At 49.9% G+C, this 9,059-nt stretch overlaps 1 protein-coding gene across 1 annotated transcript in view; it reads right to left on the reverse strand.

The window, feature by feature from the left end:
* The window catches only part of NEK6 (NIMA related kinase 6), a 209,739-nt gene extending 202,289 nt beyond the window's left edge, over positions 1-7,450 (reverse strand). The window contains exon 1 of the mRNA XM_015418434.1: positions 7,416-7,450. The gene's annotated coding sequence lies outside the window, so the exon portion shown is untranslated. The remainder of the gene's footprint in view (positions 1-7,415) is intronic.
* Between the last annotated feature and the right edge of the window lie 1,609 nt (positions 7,451-9,059).

The following is a 9,059-nucleotide window of genomic DNA, read 5'->3' on the forward strand; positions in this document are numbered from 1 at the left end:
ATGACAAAACTCGATTCCGCTTCACTACGGCAGTCACAGATGTTGGCATCATCAGTTGTGGAACAACATGTCAAAACTTCTATTGAAAACGTTAAATGCTATCAATGTTTCGGCAGCAGCTTCTGAGCTGTTCATTGGCAAAACGGTGCTATGAACACCAGTGTGCACCAGTGTGTCCTGTTAAGGCCACAGAGCCAATCAGGAGGGGTGAGCAAAGGATGGCAGGTCAAGCCATGCCTCATTTTGATATTTCGCATTGACTCCTGGAGTGGCAAGGAATCCAAAGGCCATCTAGAGAGCCAGTGTGATGTAGTAGTTAGAATGTCAGAAAGGGTTTGGACAATCTAGTTTTGGATCCCACTCTGTCTGTAGCCCTTGGATCCCAACCGTGGAAGTCAGGTAGTCTAGTCCTACCACAGTGGAAGGTTTCCCTTGCACCAGAGCCAGCAAAGATGCAGGAGGAAATGCAGGCTGTGTGGCACACTGAGCACAAAATTTCTCTTTCTGAACATCAGATTTGGTTTATGTAGCCCTCATGGTTGCAGAAATGTATGGGCAACACTGGCTGGAATCTCAGAAGCCAAAAGAGAGCCTGAATCAACTGCAAAAGAAAAAAGGAGAAATCACACAAATCAGGCTCAACTTGTGTAACTTACAGAGGTTGCCAAAGCCAGAATCTCCTAGCATTCAGACAGCCTGCCCAGGGACTCTGCCAGGCTCTCTCTCTCCAGCCACTTCCATCCATCAACCCACTTGCAACTTGAGATCATTAGGCACAGAGTTTCAGAGTATATATTTAAATAAGCCCTTCTGTTGAACTCAGAATTAAATATATCTCGCTTTCATCTGACACCATGAGTGGAAACCAAGAAGAGGGAAAAGGGAGCCAAGAAGAGAGAGTTTGCAGCCAGGCAAATGTGTTTGGAGGTGCAAAGGTAACAGCAGCTGGAATCTTAGGCTTCTGTTGCCAGGTGTGTTTGAAGATGGACAAGTGCAAACCACAATGCTGGGTCTTGTACCATATTCTGTCTAGTCACAATTGCATTCCACCATTTTCCCAAGGGACATTTTCCCAAGGGACATTTTCCCATTGAACAGCCACATTTTGTTCTCACAGCAAGGACAGCTAGGCTGAATGATAAGGGCTTCCTCATGGTCACCTGGTGGGCATCCTTGCTGAACAAGGATTCGAACCCAGGCCAGCCCAATCTGATATGGTATCTACACAAATAGCTCCTTATAAAGCAGCCTAACCTACCCCCATAAAAGCTCAGGACATAGTTTACATCTCATTGTGGTTTCTGTTCCACACCTAATTATAAAATGATTCCTAGGTGGGGGGGGGGGGAAATAGGTCTGAATGTTTCTCCCAACAAACCAGTCCCTGCACACTGAAAGCTAGCATGTCAGGGGAAGAGTTCTAATGCAGCCTGCTCAGTGAGGCAACTATGTTTTCCTTTGCCAAAGTGCCTTCAATTAGTGTGTGCGTGTTGTGCACCGTATAAGGGATAAATCAGGGACGTATCTCAGGAAGTGTTTTCGCCTCCTCAAACATATCAAAAATATTGCTGACACTGATCCGTAGCTGGGAATGTCATTTCTGAATAAACATGATGTCATTCCCGTTCCATTCATACTCCTCCTGGACAGCAGCTGTCAGCACCGCTGAAGAAAAATGCCACCTCACTGGTGACAGCTGCCACTTGAGGTACTTTGTGTATCAGCCTCACTAGGAAGCGGGAGGGGGGAGAGCGACTGGGGGGGCAGTCATGCAGATGCTATTTAAAGTATGTTGCATCTTGATGAGGCATACAGAAGCTCATCTGTGGCTGTGACTGGTTCATCCCAAACTGAGACGGTGGCGGACAAACACCCGGGGTCCACAGCCTAATTTCACAAGAAGCAGAAACTCTTGATCCAAAAATACTTAGTGGATTCAGACAAACAAGGTTTATTCCCACTGTCCTCAGCGTGTTTTGACTTGCCACCCCCATTCAGTGTGGACTGAGGGGCACTTGTTTGCCTGAGCCAGTTACACACAATGCAGTCCAGGTTCAAGCTCAACTAGAACCCCCTGTCAGGAACTAGCTGGGTCTGAAGGCCACTCTGACCAGTGAGTGGGATTGTGGTGGAGTCATAGGTTTTTGACCCATCGTCAAAATGGCCTCCTACCAAGTGCCAAGGGAGGGGACATGGCTGAATGGTAGAGCATGTGCTTTGCTGGCAGAAGGTCCCAGGAACAGTCCCCAGCATCTCCAGTTAAAACAATCAGTAGGTCATGTGAAAGAACATAGTATGAGAACTTGACATGCCACACCACTCAGAGTAGACAATACTGATTTTTTTAAAAAATGTATTTTTTCATGTGCGTGTATGTGCACCTGGAAGTCATGGTGACCACCTGTATGTTCACCTGGAAGTCATGGTGACCTCTGGTGACTGATCCCTACTGGGGGCCTGGAGGGTATTCAGAGAGGTGGCTGAATAAAGCCTGCCCCTGCCGCCCGCCTCTGGTATTTCAAAGAGGTCTCCCATCCAAGTACTTGCCAGAGTTGACCCTGCCTAGCTTTCAAGATCTGATGAGATTGCGCTTGCCTGGGCTATCCAGGTCAGGGCTAGACAATACTGGTCTTGATAGACCAAAGATCTGATGGTATAAGGCAATTTCACAAGTCACAGATGTTGGAACTGCCACCAGGGATATGAGGCAGCATCACCAATGGGCCAAGCTTAATTCTGCTCACCCCCAAACTAGGTTCTACCCATTACCTAACAAGTACACAGAAGGCTGGGGAAGCATGATCTTCAAAGAACAAGTTCCACTAGGTGCAAAAATGCCTGGCCTATGTAGATGGACAGGGAGGCCTACGTAGACTCTCATCAGCCTGCACCCCTCCCAGCCTCCCAAGAGTGCCAAGGACTAATTAATTCCCTTGGCTATCAAAGCCCTAGGCAACCACCCAGACAATTAATATCCCCATTTTACCAATGAGAGAAGGGAGATGGGGCAAGGTTTGCTCAGGGCTGCCCAGTGAGTCATTTCCAGTGGTTAGGAATAAGAACCAAAGCTCTCCCACTCAAACCATGGCTGATGCTTTCTTCACTTCATCACAGTTCTAAGGTCACCTTAGTTTATACCACTGAAAATACACAAACAGGCTTCCTGCTGCTTTGGGTCAGCTACTGAATCTACAGAACAAAAATCCTTTCAAGTGTTCTCCATTAATGCTAATTACCTAATTGGAACTAATTGTGGTGCTCCAGCCTGCAGCCTAAGGTAATGAATGCACAGACCTGCAGTTTGAATCCTCAAGATGTCCACTTTGTTGAAATCATTTTGGCCTTAAGTATAAATGAATCTACCAGGTTTTAAACATGAACCTTTGCAGAAACAGGTCATTATTCAGTGTGGACCCGGAAGGAATCCTTCAGGTGGTTTTGCTACAGGCACCTGATATTAAAGCTGGAGGCCCGTAGGTAAGTTTTAAAGAGGTGTTTGCTGGTGTTGGTCTATCATGTTCAAGCCCCAGACACATTCCATGCCAGAGCACCCACTGATTGCCCCTTAAGTGTGGATTTGGTGTGATGTGGGCTAGAGAACCAGTTTTATCATAAGCTGCCAGCCCTGCCTGTTCACATGCATGAGCACTCATGGCAAATCCGTCCAGCCTAAAAGAGGAATGGTACAGGAATGGAGAAATTCAACATTCAACATGGATGATGTAATGTCAGCTTTAAAAACTGGAGGCACCAGGGCTCATTGAAGCAGGATTGCCAGGGGAAGGAATTGTGAGTGGTTTCTAAAATAGAGAGATCAGATCCTCTGGAGGGAATGGCAACTTCAGAGGGTGGGCTCTATGGCATCCCAACCCCATTGAGTTCCCTCTCCTCTCCAAACTCCTCCCTCCTAGGCACTGCCCCCTATTTTCCAGGAACTTCCTAAGCTGGAGTTGGCAGCCCTACACTGAACCCATGCTAAACGATCACACTGTTTGGTCTAGAAGCCTGTAAGCAGGCTGTGTGTTGGGTGTTACAAGTTAAAACACTTCAGTATTTACAGGGTTAATGATGTTTGTTATGATCAACAGGAAGTCACATGTTTTGTTTGTAACCAATCTGTTTGAGCGATAGAATGCCCGGGAACTTTGGAGCTAACTTAATAGTCTGATTGGAAACCAGTGTGTCAAGTATTTAGCATATTGGCTTCTTCTTCTTCCTGTCCTTGTTCTGATTGAAGAAGAAGACGCCCCCATTCCTGCTTTTTACCTGTAGCTGTAAGGATGTAGCCATTTTAGCTGTTTCTTATTTTCATATCCTGTGTACCTTTTCCCATATTAGGTTGATAGTAAACTCTTATATTTTTAAACACACCATGGACTCAGTCTCTTAATACTTACTCTGATGACTTTAATAAGAATCCCAACACTGTGGCTATCTGCTGGTGAGGAAAATGTAATCTGCATATGTTCAGAGGAACTGTTTTCCGTGGGAACCTGCACATTCATCCCATCAGGACTGCAGCACCCAGTGGGGAACTGCATGTGGGAGTGAACCACCATAAATCATAAAGCACCACAAGCATAACTTTTGAGCCACCTCTTTTGTTTTTGTTTGCAGTGCTTTCAGATGAAGTGGCCTAAGACATTCAGCTGCCATGAGCAAGTAATATGGTGACTTTCATAGGGCCTGATGGGCCCTGTGCTATCCCAGCCCTGGCATTCAGAGGAAGAGTTGCATTTGTTTACTTTATTTATACCCCATTCTTCTCCTCAATGGGGATTCAGGGTGGCTGTTCTCCTGTCCTTCCTTTTATCCTCACAACAACTCTGTGAGGTAAGTTCAGCTGAGAATGTGACTGGCCCAAGGTTACCCAGCAAGCTTCCATAAGTAGAGTGGGGATTTGAACCAGGTTGTCCCGTGTCCTGGTCTAACATTCTAACCACTATGCCATACTGCCTCTCTGTCTCAAATGTAGATAGAGAAGCTGTCCTGTCGACTACAACCACAACAGTTTTATCATCCCATTTTGCTTCCCATTTGTGCTGTTCTGGCTGTGTTGAAAGGACAAATGCACTGGGATGGGCTGCACTTTTAAAAGCTTAGAAGTGCTGTACAAACACATACAGGACTGTGACAGGTTAATTCTTCATAGAGCCAGACAGCCTTGAGTGGCAGGCTGTTCCAAGAGATCTTGATTGGTTAGCATCAGCTGAGCAGAGAAAGACCTGAACTGGATGCTGAGGAGGAGAATTCATTTGGAATTCAGCCGTAACTGAGAGCAGGTTAACACAGACAGGAGAACTGGGGAAAGTTGGCAAGGAAATTTAGGAAGTAGGCAAAGACCCCCTTTCAGGCCCAGGAAAGGGGATAGCTTTTCTAGTGAGAGAAGAAAATTCCCTACCCCGTCAAACAAGGTCTGCTCTAAAGAAGGCAGAGATCCCTGGTCTGGTGTGTGGTTAGAAACTGCCTTTGGAGACCTTAAGAGTCAGTTAAAAACTCAAGACCTACTGGTGTTTCAAGAGAAGGAATTTGGGTGCTGGAAAGAGGGCACCAGCCTTCTGGAAACCAAAAGAGTCAGAGAATACTCCAGGAAAGTATACTGGAGTGTTTGGGGAAAACACTGGAACAAAAGCCTCTCAACATAAAGATTTTAAGTAACTCTGAATAGCTTAAGAAACTCATTAAACCTGAAACTTAAGAACTAAAGTCTGTGCACCTCCTGGTTTTACCTCAGAAATGTCAACCCCTGATTTCAACTGACCTCTCCCCTCTATGTTGAATATAATATTTTGTTAATTCGGAATATGGAAACCTCTCGAGTGCCATTCAAGTTAAAGGGGGCTCCTGGTCCTTCTCTCAGGTCCCTGGGCTGGCCAAACAGCCAAAAGTTTTTCAGCCAAGAAGGAACCACACCTTTCTCAGGCAGCTCAGTCGGACAAGGGAAAGAAAAAGGGAGGGGGGAGCCCTTGCCTCTGCGGGGAGGGACGTGGAGGGCGAGCGGGCCTCTGTGCACCCCTGGACGACTCCTCCTTCAGATGTGGCTAGCGTGGCACTTGTCTGCTGGCTCCCCCAGAGAGGACCTCCCACCAGCCTGCCCAAATGCCACCGCCGGTGCCCAAGGCGCATCCACTCCTCGACGCGGCTTCGGCTGCAAGGAGGCAACTCTTCTCCTCCTCTGCCCGCCCCGGCCCAAACCGGCCCCGCGCCGCCGCCGCCACCACCCGCAGTGCGGGGAGCTGGACAGATCCTCTCCCCGGCGAGAGCGCGAGGGCTGGGCTCTCCGAGGAGGGGGCGGTGGTTTGGCTGCGCGGCGTGCCGCTGGAAGGGCGCTGGGCTGGGCAGAGCTATGCAAAGAGGCCTCCTCTCCTCCTCCTCCTCCAGCTCGTCTCCGGCTTCCCGCGGGCGCCAGTCTCTCCCCCCCCCCCCCCCCCCCCCCCAGCCCCGCCGCCCCCCCCCGTCAAGCGCCGCTGTGATCTCCGGGTCCGAGAGCAGCAGATTGACAGCTGTCACTCGCGAGGGCAGGCCAGGCTCCGCGGTAGCAGTTGGCGCCTTTATGCTCGGCGCGTCTGGAGCCGGAGGGCGGCCAGCCGGGGAGCACCTCGCTCTTTCCCCGCGGACTCCTATGGGTCCCCCCCCCCCCCCCCCCCGGGGGGGCTGGGCCTGGGAGTCGCGCTGCCCCCAGGCCTGCTTCCCGCGCAGGGCCCCTGCTCGGAAGCCAGCAGCCGTTTGACCACCGGCTGGCGGGGCCAGTCGCTTCGCTCTCTCCGCAGCGGGATGGAAGCGGCTCCGGGAAGAGCAAGGGACTCCGTCCTGACCCCCCACACACACTAGAGACCGGAGCACCCCAGGTGGCAAAGCCAGCCTCCTGCTAGCCAGCCGCTTCCTCGATGGGAGCTTTCCCACGGGCCAACCTCACAGGGCTGTCCTGAGGATTATACCAAGTGCATGTGCCTGAAGCGCTCTGAACCCAGAAAGCGCCATACGAGTAAAGCGGTGGTTTTCTCTTGTGCCATACCCGAAGGGGAAGCACCTGAATCCCACCTTACCCAGTTCTGCTGCCAACGTTTGTTTAATCAAACCGGTTTCCTTCCCACCTGTCATCACAGTTCGAGGCTGCTCAAACAATCCCTGCTTCAGATACCATACGATCATTTCATCAGTTAGTCGGAAAATGTGTATGCCGCCTCTCCAGACCCGCTCGAGGCAAGACACAAAGCATAAAATACAGCATTAAAAGCATTACAGTTAACCAACCATAAAAGCCCAGCAGCCATAAAAAACCAGCCACTGTCAACAGTAAACGTTTTTGTCCAGAGCACAAGACACAAAAAAAAACCTCCCCCCATCAAGCCATAGCAGCCCCCACAGCCAAAAAGACCAAAGCTTTAAAACGAATAATAACTGCAACCACCTACCTCCAAATGCCTGGGGAGTTTAAATGATCTTCAGTCCTCCAAGAGAACTGGTGCCAGGCAGAGAGGAGCCGAAAGGGAATTCCAGAGGCGAGGTGCCACCACCGGTCTCCCGTGCCCACCCATAAAACACACCGGGTGCGGCTTCCGGCGCTGGCTCTCAACCACGGGGCAGCTTCCTGGAACCCTTTCCAGCGCCAGGACTGCTCTCAGCGGTCCACGCCCTTCCCTGAACCTCTCTGCACTCATTAACTCCGGACCACCCTAACTTCGGAGATGACCTGTAGCTCTGTGTGTAATACTTTAAGTATATTTTTATGGTCCCTTAAATAGCTGGGGATATATTAATCTCCGAGGCCCATTCTATGTCTCTGCCCAGATTGTACTCGGGGCTGGGGGCTCTGTTGCTCCGCTATGGATTTATTCCATTTTTCCCCCTAGAGTTGTGGGGCTGCAGGAGTGTTATAGGAGAGTTCTTTTTTTAAAAAAATCAACTTTATGTTTCTTGGGGTCCAGCCAAAGCGAAACAATTTTCAGTCCCGTTGACTTCGAGGCAAAGAATTCTCTTGCACCTCCTTTGACCTTCGTGGGTGCTCCACACAAAACGATCCCAGAAGCGCTGCTGGGACCTAGGGAAAGTTTCATACATCTCGGGGACCCCACCTTTTGGAGTCCGTTTAGATTTAAAATGCTTCAACATTGGCCGGCTGGTCCCACACCATAAGGAAGCAAAGAGCAAATGAAATGATTTCTCAACCCGGCCCGAGAGAAGATCTGCCCTTGAGAATCAAGTTCTGCAACTCTCTTGTAGATTGGAGTGGACACGACACTCCGGCGTGGGGTGCAAAAGAGTCTAGTATGCCCCAGGGGCAACATGCTAGGCGTACACTCCCCACCCCACCCAGAATACTAGCCAGGCATCCCTGGCATCTTACAACACGGACGAAAACAAACCACACAAGCCTGACCTGGGAAGATCAAAGAAAGAGTGACAAAAGAAAATATATTTGACACGGTGGAGAGAGGCCCCCTCGTTTCACTAAGTTGTATTTTGAACGGGGGGTGGGGACGGGGGGACGGACACAATAGCAGCATTCAAAATTCCTATTTTATACTCAGTACGAATGTATATATTTTAAATACATGTCAGAATTCCTCACTGGAGGCAAATACAATATTTATGGGAAGCGAGCGAGACACTTCAAAACAGCCCCGGAGACGTTAAGCAGCCGGTTTATTCACAGGCTCAGAATAACTCAGGAAAACAGTGTTTGCTAAATCATTGTCTTGCGCGGCGGCAGCGTTAGGAGATGGGGCGGAGGGGGGAGGGAGTCTGCTCATCCGGTTGCTTTGGCTCCGTCGCATGACCTGGGGAGCCTCTCTCACAGCAGCAGCGGCTAAAGGCATGGTCCACCGGGAAGGGCTTCAAAGGAAACCCCAGAGTCACGAACCAGAGCTGGGTACTGAGAACCTACGAATGGAAGCGGCCTGATTCACCCAGTCTGATCTCGCCCCAAATCGCCTGCTCTGCCCGTCAGAGAGTTTCTCCAGGGTCCCCGGCAGATAAACGTTTTCCTCAAGCCCTGAGATCCTCCAGGTTCAGCCTGAACCGGGGTGGACCTTCTGCATGCTTGCCCTCCCAGGGAG

This window comes from Gekko japonicus, unplaced genomic scaffold, assembly GCF_001447785.1.
Source record: "Gekko japonicus isolate JY-2015 unplaced genomic scaffold, Gekko_japonicus_V1.1 scaffold127, whole genome shotgun sequence".
Taxonomy (NCBI): Eukaryota; Metazoa; Chordata; class Lepidosauria; order Squamata; family Gekkonidae; genus Gekko; species Gekko japonicus.